The sequence below is a fragment of the Oryx dammah genome, unplaced genomic scaffold (assembly GCF_014754425.2).
Source record: "Oryx dammah isolate SB20612 unplaced genomic scaffold, SCBI_Odam_1.1 HiC_scaffold_26, whole genome shotgun sequence".
In the NCBI taxonomy this organism is placed as follows: domain Eukaryota; kingdom Metazoa; phylum Chordata; class Mammalia; order Artiodactyla; family Bovidae; genus Oryx; species Oryx dammah.
In genome coordinates this window covers 8,154,699-8,175,604 of record NW_024070210.1, presented here as the reverse complement: position 1 = coordinate 8,175,604, position 20,906 = coordinate 8,154,699, and the positions used below count along the sequence as shown (strand labels likewise).

The window sequence follows — 20,906 nt, the reverse complement described above, 5'->3', positions numbered from 1 at the left end:
CATGGACAGAGGAACCTGGTGGATTACGGCCCTTAGAGTTGCAAAGAGTCAGATACAACTGAAGTTAGAGAACGCATGCATGCATGTAATTAAAATAGAATGTGATTGGTGCATAAAAGCACTCATGAGAACAGAATAGAGAGTTTAGAAACAGGCACAGACATAAATAGATATTTGATTAACGGTAAAGGTGGCACAACAGGTTTTAGGAAATAATAGTCATTTAAATAAATTAGTATCAATTGGACATCAAAAATAGATTTGGAGAATTCTCTGGCTGTCCAGTGGTTATGTTGCAGGAAGGCAGACCCTTTCCAGGGCCCGAAACTGGGCTCTTGTCTAACACTTGGAAATGAATTGTCCAAGGAGACACATTGTGTTGTCAAAGCAAGAGATTTTATTAGGAAGGAGCACCCAACGGGAGAGCAGCAGGGTAAGGGAACCCAGGAAAACAGCTCTCTCACATGGCTCTCAGTCTCAGGTTTTATGTGATGGGATTAGTTTCTGGGCTGTTTTTAGTTCATTCTGACTCAGAGTCCTTCCTGGTGGTGCATGCCTTGTTCAGCCAAGATGGATGCCAGCAAGGAGGATTCTGGGAGGTGGTCGGACATGTGGTGTCTCCTTTTGACCTTTCCTGAACTCTTCCGGTTGGTGGTGGCTTATTAGTTCTGTGTTCCTCCTGTTGTAAGACAACTCATGCAAATGGTTACTGTGGTGCCTAGCCAGGGTGGGCAATTTCAGTCGGTGTGCTTGCCCTAACAGTTAGGACTCTGTGCTTCCACTGCAGGGGATATGGGTTTGAGCCCTGGTTGGGAAACTAAAATCCCATGTGGCACACAATGCAGATAAAAAAGAAAAAAAAAGGAAAAACATATCTTGGTAATTGATATATTGTTTATCAATATACACTATACCTTGAAGGGAAATGACAAGGCTAGCCCTAGAATGAGAAGTTTGCAATACATATTATTGACAAAAAACTAAAGATTTGTTTCCAGGATATATAAAAAGTAATTCCTATAAAGTAATAACAAAAGAAAGAAAACCCAATAAAAAATAACCAAAAGACTTAAACAGAAATTTCACAAATGAGGATATTCAAATAGAAATAAATACTTGAAAATGTACTCAACCTCATTAATCATCCAGGAATTTCAAATTAAAACTACAGTGACATACAACTTGAGAGGCAATAAATAAGAAGAGTGGAAATACTCTGTGTTGGTTAGAATATAATGCAGTTTCTTAAGCATTGTTGATCCATGTGAGTAGATAGCTTTCTTTGGCTATCATCCTCCATAGAGTCTTCATAATATATCATGTCCAAGTCATAAATGGTAAATGCATAATCCATAAAAGAACTCAAGTATACTTTACAACTTTACCATGTTTAATTATAAAAGTAGTTCTTTTTGATTTTCAAAACCTGTGTCCAGAAATCTCATTCTATAACAAGCAATTTCTGTGTTTTGTTCTATATTTATCACTTATCTCTTTATACATTCACAATTTAAATTCTTTTTAAACTTTAGGTTATGTTTATCCATTTATCCATTCTACACTTATTTGACATGGCATATTTATTTAAGAACACTAATAAAAGTTGGCAATTTGAGCAGTCTCAATAAAATCCACAAGTCCAGGTTTTTTTAGTTCTCATATTTAAATATTTTTCATATTACTCTGTACCTTAGCATCTATAAAAGCTGGAAAGACAAAAAACAGAACATGAAATGCATGGTTGTCTGGGAAAAGGAAACATGTTTCTTTGTGGGAGTTCATTGTGAGAATGAATAACTTAAGAAAACACTATAAAACCAAGGATTATATGATCCATGAGAGTTATTCATAAAGAGATGTAGATGTTACATTTTTGAGCTGAAAAAAGAACTAAAAGTTCAACAGAGTTTGAATGGAAAAAAATAATGATACTGTTGCAGAATTCAAGTCTCTTTCCTTCCCCTTATACTAGGGCATTTTGTTAATTTGTATAATTCTCACTGTGAAGATATGTAAGCATGAGACCTCTGTCCTAAATTCTTTGTTTTTTTATTTTGTTTTCTAAGGAGTTTTCTTTTCATTAGTGACGGGCTGGGTTAATTCCTGGAAAAGTTCAAATTTATTCTCCTGATGCAATCATCAAGTCTGTCTCATGTTATTAGTTTAATTCAGTTTAGTCGCTCCATCATGTCCAACGCTTTGCAAACCCATGGACTGCAGCACGTCAATCCTCCTTGTCCATCGCCAACTCTCAGAGTCTACCCAAACTCATGTCCATTGAGTTGATGATGCCAGCCAACCATCTCATCCTCTGTTGTCCCCTTCTCCACCTGCCCTCAATCTTTCCCAGCATCAGGGTCTTTTCAAATGAGTCAGTTCTTTGCATCAGGTGGCCAAAGTATTGGAGTTTCAGCTTCAACATCAGTCCTTCCAATGAACACCCAGGACTGATCTCTTTTAGGATGGACTAGTTAGATCTCTTTGCAGTCTAAGGGACTCTCAAGAGTCTTCTCCAGCACCACAGTTCAAAAGCATCAATTCCTCAGTGCTCAGCTTTCTTTATAGTCCAACTCTCACACCCATACATGACTACTGGAAAAACCATAGCCTTGAATAGACAGACCTTTGTTGGCAAAGTAATGTCTCTGCTTTTTAATATGCTGTCTAGGTTGGTCATAACTTTCCTTCTAAGGAGTAAGCGTCTTTTAAGTGCAATCACCATCTGCAGTGATTTTGGAGCCCCCCAAAATAAAGTCAGCCACTGTTTCCCCATCTATTTGCCATGAAGTGATGGGGCTGGATGCCATGATCCTAGTTTTCTGAATGTTGAGCTTTAAGCCAACTTTTTCACTCTCCTCTTTCACTTTCATTAAAACAATAATGGTAATAATAAAAATGAAAAGCCTAGTTTAATTACAGTAGCTCATCAAATTATCCATATTTCTTGGGCATAATTTTTCATCTCTGAGTCTTGTACAATTTCAATGCAGACTTGCATCTTGGCATCTTTATGAATCTTCCTCAAATTACATCAGGTCACAAAATCCTGACGTTTCTGCACACGTTTCTAACTATTAGAATATATATGTACTAGTAGTCACACTCAAGTAGGTAATTTCTATTAATTATATTTGTGTAATGTCAAATTAACATAACTATGATTTTCTTTTTATTACCCTCATATCATCTACAAACCTTTCATAAAACTGAAGCTAATACATAAATATTGAGCAAAATCTCAAAATGATGTCACTGAAACCAATTTCCAGCTCAACTCAATTTTTCTCCCGTTATGGGTCAACAGTCCAGAATTATTAGTTCTCTTCGTAGACTCTGAGCAATTTGTCTGAAGCAGAGTAATACCTGTCCCCATTCAAGTTTTCTTGTGGTTGGTTTAAAACCATTCCTTGCTTCTGGAGATATTTTTTATCAAAATTTCCTCTTAACACCTTCTGTGTTGAGGATTGATACCAGTGGAATTCTGGAAGTGGAATTATTAGGATGTCCTTAAAGTCATTTTCCATAAATGAATAATTCATTGGGACAATGAAAGAAAGGAATAAGTTTGCCTGCTCAATATTGCTCATCATTTTTGATGAATGTGGTTCACCTTTGTGCAAGAAGTCCAGTTTAGCACTGGTACCTTTTCTGGAATTTACAGAGAAGAAAATTGTAAAATATCTTAGAAATGTGTCCGTGGAAGGAACACTGAGGTGGGAAGTTTCAAAATCTGAACTACATCGAATGCAGCATAAAGTCAGTCCTGTCCAGGAAATTCCTTACTGGTGTCAGTGGTTAGGACTCCACTTCCACTGCAGGCAGCAGGGGTTCAATCCCTGGGTCAGGAAACTGAGATCCTGCATGCCACACAGAGCAGCCGAAAAAGAAAAGAAACACACACACACACACGCGCGCGCGCAGTACTGTTTGATACCCAAGATACGCACAGGATAAAATTCAACTTTTTTTCTTTTTGTAGCCTTTTGGCTTGGTATTGACTCCCAGGCAGCAACCTTTCACTTCTTTATGTCTTCTACGTTCATATTAAAGAGTGGCTTTAGGGCTTCCCTTGCGGCTCAGCTGGAAAAGAATCCGCCTGCAATACAGGAGACCTGGGTTTGATCCCTGGGTTGGGAAGATCCCCTGGAGAAGGGAAAGGCTACCCACTCTGGTATTCTGGCCTGGAGAATCCCATGGACTGAATTCATGGGCTCGTAAAAAATCGGACACGACTGAGCGACTTTCACTTTCACTTAGTGGCGTGAGGGCTTCCCTGATAGCTCGGTTGCTAAAGAATCAGCCTGCAGTGCAGGAGACCCTGGTTTGATTCCTGGGTGGGGAAGATCCCCTGGAGAAGGGAAATGCTGCCCACTCCAGTATTCTGGCCTGGAGAACCCCGCGGAATCACAAAGGGTGTGACACGGCTGAGCCACTTTCACTTTAGTCGCTTGATGTTCAGTAGTATGTTGGGTTGACTTGCAACAGTTTCTGAGAGCGCTGTGTACATTTCTTCCTGATTCCATTTTGAGTGGCATTATGTTTACAGCTTGTAGTTGGTCACAGTGAGAGCATTTATGCCATGAAAACTGGCATATCCCTTATTATCAGAGCTTCCCCATGTCCAGTGACCCATTGGGCTAAGTATTAATCATCACACCACCACACTACTACTTTCAAAGGGTGAACTGCAGAAGCCTCTCACATTTTCACCAATGTGTCGATGAAAACTGCCAGTATAATATTTTGCTCATCTGCCAGTATCATATTGTGTTCATAAACACAAAACTGTTTTCACATTCACAAGTTTGTTTGGCTATTACCAACTCATGACTCGATGAAATGAAATATACCAAAAAGAGTAATTGGTATACATTTTCTCAGATAATATAAAATAGTGTATTTAAATATAATTTTATCTTTTGCAAAATAAATATAGACATCAACCATAGAAGAAATGAAATATGGAGAAACCCCAGGAGACTTCAATTTAATTTGAATTTCATCTTTTATGCTTATAATGGAAGTGATCTTAAATTATGTAATTTCTTTAAGCTTCAGATAGTTTGTAAGTAAACTTGGAACTGATGTCTACATTTTAGGATTATTGTGGCTGTATGTTTTCCAAATTGTAGGAAATACATGCACATAACTACTCACACATCAAAGAAATACCTAAATCCTTTGAGAACACAGTCTACAATCCTTTGCATTTTTGCAGTGTTTAAGGTGTTAGTTTCTTAAATCTTGCCTCAGTCTAACCTCTTGGGACACACTGAGCCAATTTCCCGTTTTTTCAAAATCTCAGGAATGTGACTAAGTAGTTTAAGTAGTTGTGTGGTTCTGGGCATAGCACTTAATTGATATAAGCCTTGGTCATCTCATATGTAAAATCAGGATAGTAAAACTTACATACTTTTAATGAAAATATATAAAATAATGCTTTTAACTAATTATCCCAGGAATGTTTCCTTATAATTACTTAACAATGACTATTTGCTTTGTTATTATTAGAATTATTATCTTTGTTGCTACCATCACTTTTACTACCAGGAATTTGTATGTTGTGTCTTGGGTGCACACTTAAAAATATGAATAGAAAGTAAGGGAGCAATGTATCTCTCTTTCACAAAGGGTGTATTTAGCAAAGGGATACAGGGCTGTTTAGTCAAAGCTATGGTTTTTCCAGTAGTCATGTACAGATGTGAGAGTTGGACTATAAAGAAAGCTGAGCACCAAAGAATTGATGCTTTTGAATTGTGGTGTGTTGGAGGAGACTCTTGAGAGTCACTTGGACAGCAAGGAGATCCAACAAGTCCATCCTAAAGGAAATCAATCTTGAATATTCATTGGAAGGACTGATGCTAAAGCAGAAACTCTAATATTTGACCATCTGGTGCAAAGAACTGACTCCTTGGAAAAGACCCTGATGCTGGGAAAGATTGAAGGTGAGAGGAGAAAGGGACAACAGAGGATGAGATGGTTGGATGGCATCACCGACTCAACGGGCATGAGTTTGAGTAAATTCCGGGAGTTGATGATGGACAGGGAAGCCTGGAGCGCAGCAGTCCATGGGGTTGCAAACAGTTGGACACAACTGAGCAACTGAACTGAACTGGACTGACAGGTCACCTATCAGAGGCTGGAAACCTGATACTGATACTGACCCAAATATCTATCACCGTGCCCTCGAGTGAGATTGGGATGCCTAGTCCTCCTAACTTCAGATTTCATTTCCAAAACGCCTCAGGAAACAAACGCTAAGTTGTCTTCCTTCACTGGGTACAAAGTCACGAGTTCTAGAAAAGGGAAATACGATGTGCCTTGCTTGAGGCACTGGAGGAAAAGCGGAGTCTTAACTGGAGTGAAGGTGATGCCTTGCCTGTTCCTAAAGACGTCATCTTTATCCTTCATCTCAGAATTTTTCTGAGGGGCTGAAGTCAAGGCTGTGGTTTTTCCAGTGATCATGTATGAATGCGAGAGCTAAACTATAAAGAAAGCTGAGTGCAGAAGAATGGATACTTTTGAACTGTGGTGTTGGAGAAGACTCTTGAGAGTCCCTTGGACTGCAAGGAGATCCCAGTCCATCCTAAAGGAGATCAGTCCTGGGTGTTCATTGGAAGGACTGATGCTGAAGCTGAAACTCCAATACTTTGCCTACCTGATGCGAAGAGCTTACTCACTTGAAAAGACACTGATGCTGGGAAAGATTGAGGGCAGGAGAAGGGGATGACAGAGGATGAGAGAGGTGGATGGCATCACTGACTCAATGGGCATGAGTTTGAGTGAACTCCAGGAGTTGATGATGGACAGGGAGGCCTGGCGTGCTGCAGTCCATGGGGTCACAAAGAGTTGGACACAACTGAGCGACTGAACTGAACTGAACTGAAGTAACAAGAGAGGCAGTAAAGGCTGAGGGATAGTTTGCGATATTTGATAACAGGGGCATTTATGTGGGAGGGGAGAGGACCCACCAATCCTTCCGCCAGTCATTCGCATACTCTGAAACCTGAGCTAATCTCACCTGTCACCACGGCTTGCCACATTTTGTCCCTGTAAAAACCAACACGTCTTCTGGACTCTCACCTCTCTGCTTTTCCACCACTCCTAAAACTCCTCTAAACTCCTAAAGTTTCAAAGTTACTTTCTTTCCAAAAATTCCAAAAATTTCTCCCAATATGTGTCTAGATCACACTGGATGCATCCCATGTATTTTCTCCTGTGTCACAGGAATTCATGTTCTTTTTTTAAATGAGAGTAGGTGATAGGATTTGCCCATGACCCCCAGCTTTTTAATGGTACAGGAGGGATTTCTACAAAAATTTGATTTGTTTAAAAGTACCTGCTTTTTCCACTAAAGTTCACTAGCCCTAGAGGCAAGGTTGGATAAAATGAGAGGATTCAGGCAACAATTCTAAATAACTCAATTGACTCTCTAAAGGGTTGTAATTAAAGTTGCTCTATTCTGAAAATTCTTTGTGAAGAAAAGAAAAAGAGTGAGCTTACCGTGGACAGCTGGAGCTGATAAAGGGTATTCAGAGAGAGAAAAATCCAGACAAATGAGACTCTTGGGAAAGACAGGGTCTGGCAGAAGCAGGATAGAACATAGGTGGAAAGAATATCATTCCTAAAGGGAAAGAGAGAAAGAAAGGTCATCGTGAGGTTTGGGGCATTAGTCTCTCATTTCTGGTTGAAGGAACTTTATTCCTATCTGGCAGGAAAGAATTACTTATTCTTTGTGAAAAAATGGGTCTTCTAATCTTCCATTTACTTAGAGTTAAAGTGTTAACAGATTCCCAAATCCAGGTGTTAGGACAGTGGAGTGGAGAAAAAGCCATTATGCAAAAACAACTGCAGGACTGGCTTTAGACCGTTTTTTTTTCTTCAAACATAGAATTTCCTTTTTCTAATTATATTTTGTGGACCTTAACAGTCTTCAGGGGTGATGCTACTCTCCTCCTTGGATGGGGCTCTTTGTGAAAAAAGAAAGGAGCTTGTTTCATTGATTTTGAGGTTTCTTTTTGTTTAGAACTGATGGTTGTGCCATAGATTCTGTTTTCTTTATTCTTTCTTTTTATTGCAGCATGCAGTTTGACTTCACTTGTTAAAGTGAGTTGATCAGTGTGAATGCATACCCAGTTAATCTCCCTCCTCACTGGGCCCTGTTTGCTCTCTAGACCAGAGATCCAGGGCAGAGCCTAAGAAGGCTTCAGAAGGGGAAAATAAGGAGCTTGTTTTTCATTTATACATTTATTCTCCACTCCCCTGTCCATCCTGAGTTCTGACCTGAAGGGATTAGAATTGAATTTCTTATTCTACCTAATACAAAATGAATTTTATAAAATAAGTGTAGATTTTCATTGGAACCCAAATTAGATCAGCCACTTGGTTTAGCATTGCTAAAAGGAGAGGAAGTCTATAATAGCCATTATTCCTATACACTCAGTGGTCAGATCTGGTTTTGAATCCTCTTATAAATACAACAGTGGACAAGTCACATATCCTGTCTGAACCACAGGCTTCTCATCTGGAAATGGTGATAATATTAGTTCTCAGAATAATCCGAAATAATCCTTACAATAACTCTAAAGATAGACGAATGAAGCTATGAATTTTGAAGATGATTATGAATATCTTAGTACATAGAACTTAGTGCAAAACCTTGCATAAATTGTTAAATAAATATGATTTTCTTGTCATTATTTTTCCTCATCTGCCTCTTCATGTATTTCATTTTCTTCTTCTTTTCCCACTTTTTTCTCCTTTAACAAATTCCATACTCATCCCCTCGAGACGGGCTTCCCAGGCAGCATTAGAGGTAAAGGACATGCCTGCCAGTGTAGGAGATATAAGGGATGTGGGGCTGATCCTTGTGTTGGGAAGATCCCCTGGAGGAGGGCATGGTAACCCACTCCAGTGTTCTTGCCTGGAGAATCCCATGGACAGAGGAGCCTGGCGGGCTACAGTCCATGGGGTGGCACAGCGGAACACACACACATGTACTCAAGATGTTGATTTTTTCCAAATGGAGGATAAGAGAACAAGAATGATCGAATTTAATTTGCATTTTGTATTGTTGCCAATGCTACTGAAATATGATTGTAAGACTCAGGCTTTTCTACCTCAGCCTTTGTTTACAGGTCCTGAATTACTCTTCCTTTCAGTAGCCATTGACAATTATACTTATCTAAGTGAAGAAATTCATGGGGTCGCAAAGAGTCAGACACAACTGAGCGACTGAACTGAAGTGAAGAAAATTCAGGTAAAGTCTTCTGGCTACTAAAAAAAAAAAAATTCTTCAGCTCTTAAAAATCTACCCTTTGAACAAAAAGTGATGCAACCTGGATCAACTGCTTCTTTAATAGTATTAAATATTCTGAGAGACACCTGGATATCAGCAGGCACTGATGGAGTACAACTGTAATGCCTGAAGGGAAATGGATGTTTATTATACACAAAAGAGTACATGTGGAATATTTATTTTGGTGAGGGGAGTATGTCACGTATTCTATGTATTATTACTGGAATGGAGATATAGATCTCATTCCAGGAGCATAGAATGTAACAGTAGGGACAAAGTTCTGACTGTATAATACCATGCTTTCTTAGCTCTCTTTGGGAGTCAGTTGACAAGTAGAATCTTAAATTCTGAAATCTGTGGGTTGTGCTTAGAAGAACAGAGGCTGGCATGTAAAAATTGCTTCTCCTTTGCCTTTTTTTTTTCTCCTTAGTGCATGTTGATGAATTCTCTAGATAATCTCTTTCCCTGAGATGTGCTTTATATTAACAGAGCCAGTATATTTCACCAGGTGAAAAGAGCCTAAGATTTTCAGTAGTATACATTTATTATATTAACTGTTTCAACTACTTATATGCCTTATTACTTAGTAAGGAATATTTTTTGTGATTTTCTTTTGTTATTGTGCTGAGAATATTTCAATCCATGCTTTTCATAGCCAGAAAGGGGAAATATATTTTCTATGACTCTTATTTCATAAGGATTTCCCTTTTTATTTTATTCATGCATGACCACTTTCCAAACACGTCTTGGTGCACAGAAATCAAAATGCAAATATCTTCTAACACAAATGACTAAACAGTGACTAATATAAAGTCTACTTTGCTCAATCACCAGCAGTGGACTTAGGTCTGGTGGGCGTTTTTAATAAAGAAGAAAATATTTCTTAGCCAGGCTTAGTCCTTTAGGCCAAGCCTAAGAAAAAAATCAATCTACCTCAACACAGCTTTTCTATTTAAAAAAAGAAAAAGAAGAACAAAAAGAAACCCTGCCTCTGCGAGGTGCAGTGTCCTGGCTGAAAGAGAGGAGTCCCTTCTTAAGCTCTGTCAATATCCTGTCTCCATTGTCAACACAAAAATCACTGTACCTGCCCTATGTCATGAAAATATATTTGGCAGTAAAGTGAAATCAAAAATAGTAGACTTTCTCATCTGTTTCTGATAAAGGCAATTTTTCACGAAGAGTCTAAGCATTTAAGATAAAGATTGTTAAGCCTTCCTTTTATACACAATTGATCCAGTCTCTAAAGTTCATAGATCTATGGAATTTCTATGCATGGAAGGACATTAGAAGAGAGATCCTGATGGAGGGGAAAGTAACAGAGAGCTGACAAGGCAGGGAAGAATTGCAGGGCAAATGTCTAAGGCAGGTAGCTCTGAGGGGTGAGCTTAGCATTGGGTGTTACTTTCTCCTAGAGGTACCTGATGATCCATGAAGATGTAGTTGGAAGACTGAGTAATTGAATGGAATTTTTGAAAATTTGAGCAGGTTAGGATGGGAGTGGTTAGAGCTTAAAAAACATAAATGGAGCCCAATGCTTGCCATATTGGAAGACGTATCCTGGCAAATCTCAGTGGGAAATATATAAGTACAATCTCTGTAGCAAAATATATCATGAGGAAATCAAGTGCATTGAAAATGTTCTGTAATCTTTTATTTAATGTTGTAAGTTATGTTAGACTTAACAAGGCCAGGGTTCATCTTGCAGTTTTAAGAGTAAGTGATTCCAGAGAGTAAAATGCAGATTTCCTTCAATTTATGACAAAGTTATGTCCCAATAAACTCATCATGGGTTTAAAATATTATAGGTCAAAAATGCGCTTAATACAGCAAAGCTACTGAACATCATGGCTTAGCCTAGGCTACCTTAAATGCTCTCAGGACAATTATGCTAGTCTACAGTTGGGCAGAATCATCTAACACAGAGCCTGTTTTACAATAAGATGTTGAACATCTCATGGAATTTGTTGAACAGTGTACTGAGGGTGAAAAGTGGAATGGCTGTGTGGATATAAAATGGTGGTGTGTCAGCTGTTTGCCCTTGTGAGCTGGTTTTCCTGACTGCATGGCGGCTCACTGTCCCTGCCCAGCCTCACAGGCTGCATATCATGGCCTGGAAATGATCAAAATTCAAAATGTGAAGTAAGGATTTTATTGAATCTATGTCACTTCCATATCATCATAGAAGAGAAATATATAAAGTGGGACCCTCAGAAGTAGGCATTTATCTGTGAAAATCAACAAATTACTGCAGGAGAAGAAAACATTTTTAAGTGAAATGAAAATACATAAAGGAAAAAACTAAAGAAAACATGAGAAATAAAAAGCAGATAGTAGGAAGAAAGATTCATATTTATATAAGAATAATTTAATTAATATAAAAAAGTAAGCTGTGATACTAAAAAGACAATTGGGCTGAGCTAGAGGAAGAAAAAGAAGCTACAATCAAGGTAAGAAACCAGAATGTAAAAAAGAAGGTTAGGGAAAAATTGAATGTGAGAGAATTTAAAGACATGTAACACATAAATGCTAAACATGAAAAGGTCAAGATACTGCTACCTTAATATTAAAAATATATTTTGAAATGTAAATAGTATTGCTAGAAAGAAAAGAAGGATCAAAATGGTTAAATATCTAACCTGGAAGGTTATACAGATATTAATAGGGATTAAAATATATTAAAGCAAATATTAACAGAAGTGAAAGAGCTATGCACATTTGCAATTACAGAGGAATCACTGTTGTAGTGAACAGAATAAATAGCTAAAAACAATTAATAGTGATACAGAGTATTTAAATAATAAACAAATATGTCCTAAATTATACTTTGGAGATTCTTTACTAAAAAAAAACATAGAATATATATTCTATTGAAATGATTATAAAAAGTTTGTCAAAATTAATCATATGCTAAGCCATAGAACAGTCTCTATAACATTCAAAGAAATTAAATCAAGTGTTTTATATGTTCTTTAACCACAATGCAATTAATAAAGTAGCTAATAATAAAGACTATAATTAGAAAGTTACTATATGTTTGCAAATTAAAACATATACTTGTATATAACTTTATATTACTTTATATAACAATAATTTTAAAAATTACTGATGCTTTTATATTTAATTTTATGGAAATGTAACGGTAGTATTTTCAACAGAGCTCTTGTCAATGGTGAATAGAGGAATAAAGAAAGTATAATGAGATTCTAAGATTTTGATTAATGAAAATTTTTATTTCATATATTTATGTCATTTAGAAACTTTCAGTTCAGTTCAATCCCTCAGTCGTGTCCAACTCTTTGTGACCCCATGGACTGCAGCATGCCAGGCTTCCCTGTCCTTCACCATCTTGCTCAAACTCATGCCCATCAAGTTGATGATGCCATCCAACCATTTCAGCCTCTGTCATCCCCTTCTCCTCCTGCCGTCAGTCTTTCCCAAAATCAGGGTCTTTTCTAATGAGTTGGCACTTCTCATCAGGTGGCCGAAGTATTGGAGCTTCAGCTTCATTATCAGTCCTTCCAATGACTATTCAGAGTTGATTTCCTTTGGGATTCACTGGTTTGATCTTGCCATCTGAGTGACAGTCAAGAGTCTTCTCCAACACCAGAGTTCAAAAGCATTAATTCTTTGCCAGTCAGCCTTCTTTATGGTCCAACTCTCACATTCATATATGACTACTAGAAAAACCATAGCTTGAATATATGGACCTTCATCAGCAAAATGATGTCTCTGCTTTTTAATACACTGTCTAAGTTTGTCATAGCTTTTCTTCCAAGGAGTGAGTTTTAATTTCATGACTGCAGTCACCATCTGCAGTAATTTTGGAGCCCTCTTGGAGAAATATCAATAACATCAGATATGCAGATGACACCATTCTTATGGCAGAAAGCTAAGAGGAACTAAAGACCCTCTTGATGAAGGTGAAAGAGGGGAGTGAAAAAGTTGGCTTAAAACTCAACATTCAGAAAAAAAGATCATGGCATCACGTCTCATCACTTCATGGAAAATAGATGGGGAAACAATGGAAACAGTGATAGGCAAACTATATTAATTTCAATTAGAGAATTAGAATATGGGAGACCATTATTCCATGATTTAAAAAAGAAGTATTCTTTGCTCTGAAACATAATCAGAATCATGTCAGTAATTGTATTCATACTGTTTCCATTTAGTCAGCCTCTCATTGCTCTGTGCTCTGATGTAAATCAACAAGCTTTTGAAGTGTTTGATCTGGCTGTCATTCTTTATGATAATGAGTATTTTGTCAATCACTGCCATGTTAATTTTTGTTTTTTGCATCTGGATGAGTGTGTTCCCTCTTTAACACTGGACAAGGGATTTAAATGAAGGACTAGGAAAAAAACGAAAGGTGATTTTAAAAGACAGCAGGGATGCCAGAAATGAATTTGAAAATACAATCTTATTTGTGTTGTTGTTTTCTATTTCCTACCAAGACATTGATCTGTGACAATTTTAGGAATAGGTTATTTAGTATGTCTTTTAGCAAGGCATTCCAAACTCTCCCAAGAGGATTGCTGTACAAGGTATTTCCCATGAAATAACTACTGCGGATATAATTATTAAGTATGGATAGAAACAGTGATAACAAACATATTGGCAAATATTTAATTTTTTGTAGTTTTTCCAACTTCTACAACTATTACTTGAAGAATCACAAAATGTAAGTTGCAGAAAAGCTATAAACATATAATATAACCCAAGAAAGCTAACTAGCCAAAAATTATGCAGAACTAGCTACATTCTCTACAGAGGATTGTAACATTTCAAATTGGGTTCAATGACATTATTATAAAGATTAAAATGAAATAAGGTATCTTCTAGATTGCCTTGGCTAAGGAAGGCTTCTAAAAAGGGCCAAGATTTGCGTGGAATTTTTGAATCTATTATGTAAAACAGTGCAATATTAGAGCTAACAAATATTGTCAGTACTAATTTTCATAGCTTGCCTGTTAATGCTCCATTTGGCCTAAATTTCCTCTAGCTTCAGTTAATCAAATCAGTTTCTACTTATGGGAATGAAGATTCAATGCACTTTATAATTCTTATCTAACCTGGACTTTAATACCCATAAACAGTGAATCCTCTAAAAGTTACCAACGCATTTGCCTCAATAGGGAGCCATGACAATTTGGGAAAACTCTTTTGCCCAACAGATTTCTTTGTGAGATTGTTTTGGTTGATGACAAATGAATTTGAAAGTGAGGGCATCACTGAACTCTCTAAGACTATGCAAGGAGAATTCTGCTATCCAAGAAGACACAATTAATTTTGCTATATATCTTAATTTAGATTAACTTCATAACCATTCACAGCACCATTATTTATCATCTTTCCTTCAACTCGTTGGAATGATTGCATTGCTTATAATGTAGAGCTTGCATTGCATTTAATTCTGTAATCTCAGTAGAAGTTAGCAACACATCTTTTCATTCTGCACCTCTCCCAGCTCCCGCCAGATTCTCCACAGAGATGAAGTCATATAATCATAACAAAAACTAATCAGCCTCCACTTGTGAGAAAGAATGTCAGGGAAAGTAAATAGAAGCAGTAAATCAGGAGACAATTGAGAAGGAAAATAGAGCACGGAGGTTACTAATAATCCAGAAAGAAGTACTCACAGAATTAACTTTTGCACTTTCTATGATCGCATTCTTTACTCTGGATGCTTGGTGTTCATTCTGCCTTCAAATTAGAAAGAGAAGAGTATGTTTTTCTCCCCTTTCTCTAAACAAAATTTAAAGTAATCAGTTTTCTGCATTCTCATTTTGTGCTCACCAGTGAATGCATGAAGAGAGAGGAGAGTGAGATTTTCTTTGCCTGAATCTACCATTTTTATCTTTTCATATCCAAACATACCCTTTAAAAAAATGTCTTTTATTAATGATGGTACTTATTATAACTAGTTAGTATAGTCACAGGATTTATTTAATTATATTGAATCTTAAGACAATTTAAAAGTTCGTTACTTTAAAGAAAAAATTTGATGGGTTATTATTAATTGTTGTTATTTTAGTTATAATTAAAGACATTATTTAAAGCTTATTGCCCTTCTCTTTAAATCATGCTAATCTATCAGCTTTCAAAATTATCTGGCTTTTTATTTCATTAGAAGGATTTTCAAAAAGATAAATTGTCACTAACTAGTTGTCAATTTTTCCTTTAATGGGCTCCTGGGCATGTGTCCAATTCTTTGCCACCCTATGGACCTTAGCCCTCCATGCTCCTCTGTCCATGGGAGTCTCCAATTAAGAATGGAGTGAGTTTCCATGCCCTCCTCCAGGGAATCTTCCCAAGCCAGGGACGGAACCTATGTCTCCTGCATTGGCAGGCAGATTTTTTTACCACTGTGCCACCTGGGAAGCCCTGTGTCAAATGAGAAATATTTGTTTTTATATTATCTAAAATATTATCATTATTCATATTTTTCTCTTCTAAATTAAAATAAAAAAGGCAATTTATAAATTGATACGGTAGAAAAAGACTACAAAATATCTCTTGGAGGACAATAATTATTGCAATATGTACTGACTTATGGACTATATGACATCAAGATCAAAGGGTGCAGTTTTTTTGTGATATTGCTGCCCTATTAGTTATTTAGACACAGCAATTCTAGTCTCTGATTTTGGATTTTATCTTTAAATCATTGGCTAAAGGAAGAAGTATAAGTGAAAATGGGTGGCTTACTATATCACAGGATCTTCACTAGAAATGGGTAGCGGCAAAATTGATAGGGAATTTTAATCTTAGGTTGTGAGCACATACATTGGAATTTATTGCTGCTAATTTACCAACCAAATACTTCAAATCATTCACTCATTTTTCTCACATGTAAAATAGAAATAACTGCAAAACTCAGCTTTATTTTTCAGAGGAGACTAAGAAAGAGAGTCTGGACGGAGGAGCCTGGAAGGCTGCAGTCCATGGGGTCGCTAAGAGTTGGACACGACTGAGTGACTTCACTTTCACTTTTCACTTTCATGCATTGGAGAAGGAAATGGCAACCCACTCCAGTGTTCTTGCCTGGAGAATCCCAGGGACGGGGGAGCCTGATGGGCTGCCGTCTCTGGGGTCGCATGGAGTCGGACAAGACTTAGCAGCAGCAGCAAGAAAGAGAGTCTAGTAACATGCAATGAAAACCAGGACTCTGTAGCATTGTATAAGCTATATGTAGAAAATATCTGAAGAATTGTGAGGTCAATTGAAAGTTTGCTATGCAGTTGAATAAATCAAATGCAGAGAACTGGCACGATGTTTATCACAGTTAACCCTGAGGAGAGCCATTTCTGCATGGCGGTGAACACCCGCAAATCACCTATCTGGCAGTATCTTTCTATATTTGGCTGCGTTGGAAGTGAGAGGCTGGGCCCGGTATTTTTGACATCAAAGGTAGAAAGAGTGGGGTCAGGAAGACCTTGACCATCTTGTCAGCCCATGTATGATTTTCTTCTACTAACACATAAGATAAACTTATCCCAACATTATGTTATTTGGAGGAAATACCATGTTTCATAAAATCTGAGATACTCTCTGTCACAGGGCACACCATTATTCTGTGTATCACTAAAAATAAAAGAAGGAAAAAAAATGAGCAAAATCTTAAACTACGATGAAATGAAGTCATGTCAGTGCCCTCAATTGCAAGACATATACCAATTACAGAGATGTTAAGATGTAGGGAGATTTGTGTCTCTGAATTGATGATGTACTATAAATCTCCTCTTAAATAACTTGAGTTATTACTTTTGCATTAAGCAAACTCACAAAGAAATCAATCAGGAAATAAAGAAATATTTCCAAGCCAATGATGAATTCCTTAATGGCCAAGCAATAAATAGAAAAGTGTTCCCTCACAGTGAATAGCAATCCATTAAACAGACTACAGAAAAGAAAAGAATATTCTGTGTTATAGTCTATATACAGTTGGATCCTGCACTGTGTCTGCCTTGCTTGTTTTAGTGTCTGCGGCACAGGATATATTTTGATAAAATTTGTATTATGTAGATTAATGCAAACGTGGATGCTGCTGCTGCTGCTGCTGCTAAGTCGCTTCAGTCGTGTCCGACTCTGTGTGAACCCATAGACAGCAGCCCACCAGGCCCTGCTGTCCCTGGGATTCTCCAGGCAAGAGTACTGGAGTGGGTTGCCACTGCCTTCTCCAATGCCTGAAAGTGAAAAGTGAAAGTGAAGTCGCTCAGTTGTGTCCGACTCTTAGCGACCCCATGGACCACAGCCTACCAGGCTCCTCCGTCCATGGGATTTTCCAGGCAAGAGTACTGGAGTGGGTTGCCATTGCCTTCTCCACAAACATGGATGAATTACTTTGAAATGGTAGGGTTATCTGATGTTTTTATTTCCAGGTCACTGGAAGATAAATACTTTGAGAAAAATAAAAATATAAATGTTGAAAAATTGGTGATGTTAACAAAGAGTTTACCTGTATCTTGGTAGCAAAAATAGACACAACTGGCATGACGTTTATATGTGATAAGAAGCATTTTCTCCTTTCTTTAGTAGTTTTAAAGAGGTGAACAACTCCAGCATCCCACCCCAACCCAGCCACCTCTCTCTCTCTGTCAGTCTTCCTCCTAACTGTGCTTGTACCTGTGTGAGGGATCCCTCTGAATGGCATAACAAATTCAATTTAAGAAGAATGTTAACTTGGTGGGCCACAGATAACCATGAGTCTGTAATGTGGATTGGGAGTACTTCTTAGAAGTAATGGATTCACAGATTATAGACAGAAACAATACTTTATTACTTCTTTGAAGGATATTTTAAATGCTAACATTATCTTTATTCATTCCTTTGACCCAGTGTAAATATCCCTCAGGTTTTAAATATTAACTTTGAAACTGAGTCCTCTGGATTTCTAGTTATTACCTTATTAGTCTTTAATAGAATGAACTTTGCCAACAGCAACATATTGTAACATAAAATTTTGAGAAAGCAGTATGTGAAAACTATGCATATTAAAGCATGAAAAGCCTTTCAAATTCAACATTATATCTTTCACTTACAGAATCTTTAAAAGTAAGAAAACAATATATTTTAGTGGGTAATGGTATACTCAATGGATGTAAATTTGTGCAAACTTTGGGATATGGTGGAGTACAGAGGAGTCCAGCTTGTTACAGTCCAAGGGTTGCAAACAGTTGGACACGCCTTAGTGATTGAACAACATACATAGTGGTATCAGGCGACTTACTTCACACAGATACAGAATTTATTGAAAGCATGACTTATTTCCCTGAAAGAATTGCCGTCTTAAATTATATATTCAGAACACTATGAAAGTTTGGCTAATAGCTATACAGTAGTTGCTTATTTCACTTTTTAAAAATAACTAGGTGGTTAGTACTAAAAAGATCTGAAAACTGTATATATGGAAGTATTTTAATGACTTTGAAAGAACACATGCTCGTCATATCCTTCGACCCAGCTAGATTTTATAGTAGAAAGAAATTAAACAAAAGATAATTAGGTAATAATAAGGAACAGGAAATATGTTTAAGATATCTATAAGACGAGTAAGTTGGCTAATAACTTACTTGTATTTGGAAAAAGAATCAATAACCTGGAAGAAAGTTTTAAGAGAAATTTGTCTAGGTAAGAAAAAATATACATAAAATCTGTCTAATAAGGAAAAAGAGGTGTTATTACCAGGAAAAAAAAAATCAATAGTGAATGGCATTTCAAAAGAAGGCAATATAATAGGATTACAAATAGTACATATGACCTCACAGTGTCCTGCTTTAAAGAATGTGGACAACATGAATGAAATAAGGTTGAAATGTTTTTAAAAAATGGTAAATTTTATCTAATGGTAAAAAATTTTCATTACAATTTGACAGAAGAGGAAAAAAATAATGATTATACTTGTTGAATAGTGTCTGCATGTGTACATGTGTTTGTGTGGATGTGTAAAGTGAAGTGAAGTGACAGTCATTCAGTCTTGTTCGACTCTTTGTGATCCAGGGACTGTAGCCCGCCAGACTCCTCTGTCCGTGGAATTCTCCAGGCAAGAATACTGGAGTGGGTTGCCATTCCCTTCCCCAGGGGATGTTCCCAATCCAGGGATCAAACCTGGGTCTCCTGCATTGCAGGTGGATTCTTTACTGTCTGAGCCACCAGGGAAGCCAATATCCTAACTGTTATTATATGATTCTACTATAGCTATTGTAGTAAAATAAAGATTGATTTCAAAACAGACTGAAAATTACCTCCAAGAAACAGTGTGATTAGGAACTTCTAGCATTTAGCTCTCATGGATGTGTGACTCAGCTAGGAAGGAGTTCTATAAACTTCTGAAATGACAGTAAAATCAATCATAATAACCACAGTAAAATTAGTTGGTGACATGAAAATAAATACAAATTTGAATGTGAAAATCTATCTATGAACTCATAGAAAAGAAAAACTTAGAAATAGGTGGATGTGAAAGAGGTAAGATCAGAAAATACATATATCCTAAGTGAAGGATTTGAATTTTGCCCTGAAGAAAATTAAAATTTTGGAGTGATTTTTAAACATTGATATGGACAAATTTATATTTTCAGAATATCATTGTGAGGCCCATTAGCAAGCTTCTCTCTGATCACCAGAGTTGCATGCTCTAAGGGCGTCCTCCACGTGGTCTGCACATGCGTTCACCTACTCTGGTGCATTGGTAGGCAGGGTAGCCCCTGAAACATTCATTGGCTGCAAGGCCTTGTCTCTTACGATAGCTGTAGGTCCACTGGGTCCCTGCACAATTTTCTGCAGGGTTGGGAGGCTTGGGGTTGGTGCAGCTTGCTGGTGTGCAGGGTCAGACTCCTGGCACTAACAGACTAGTACTAGGAGTCCAAAAACGTGGTTGCCAGTGCTGATGTTGACTCGGTAGAACAAGCGCCCCAAATGGCAGAGATGACAGCATTTCTGTCCCCAGGGGTCTTCATCCTTAGGAGGCTTTCCAAGACCAGCAAGTGAGTGATTCAGGCTCCTTTCAAATGATGATTACCTTTGTGCCTAGACTCAGAGAGTATGAGATTTAGCACTTTGAGAGCAGAGTCCCCAATTCTTTGAGTCCTCTGGTCTCTCCAAGACAAGACTCACTGTTTTTCAAGCAATTGTCTTTCCAGGGCAGTGCATCCAGACTGGACACTCTCAGCTGGGGCTCTGACTCCTTGCTCCTGGGGTAGAGCATCTGTGGCGGTTTTAGTCCGCCTGTTTGCAGGTGACCAACCCGGGGGTGGTATGGGCTCTGACTGTATCACATCTCTGCCCCTCCTACTCACCTTGTAGCTCCTTTAGTTTCCTTAGCTGTGAAAAATCTCTTCTACGTATCCTCAGGTCATTCTCATAGATAGTTGTTCTGTAACAGTTGTTGATTTTCATGTTGTTCATGGCAGGAGGTGAGTTCAATGTTCCTATTCTATTGTCTTGGTCCACATCCTCAGGAAATATTTGACTGGTCATAAGAAATATATTTATTATTCAGTGGTTTTTATATAAATCTGTTAAATATTTTAGGGGAGGTACTATCTTCATAGGCTTTTGAGATGAATTTTTAAAAATGCTTTATGTATGGTGCAATATTTTTGATACA

General features: G+C 37.5%; 1 long non-coding RNA gene across 1 annotated transcript; it reads left to right on the top strand.

The window, feature by feature from the left end:
* Window positions 1-676: 676 nt before the first annotated feature.
* Window positions 677-17,689, top strand: LOC120853571. The gene is made up of 3 exons (XR_005718814.1): window positions 677-761; window positions 804-808; window positions 17,680-17,689. It is a non-coding gene; the product is annotated as an uncharacterized LOC120853571 (long non-coding RNA).
* The last annotated feature ends 3,217 nt before the right edge of the window (window positions 17,690-20,906 follow it).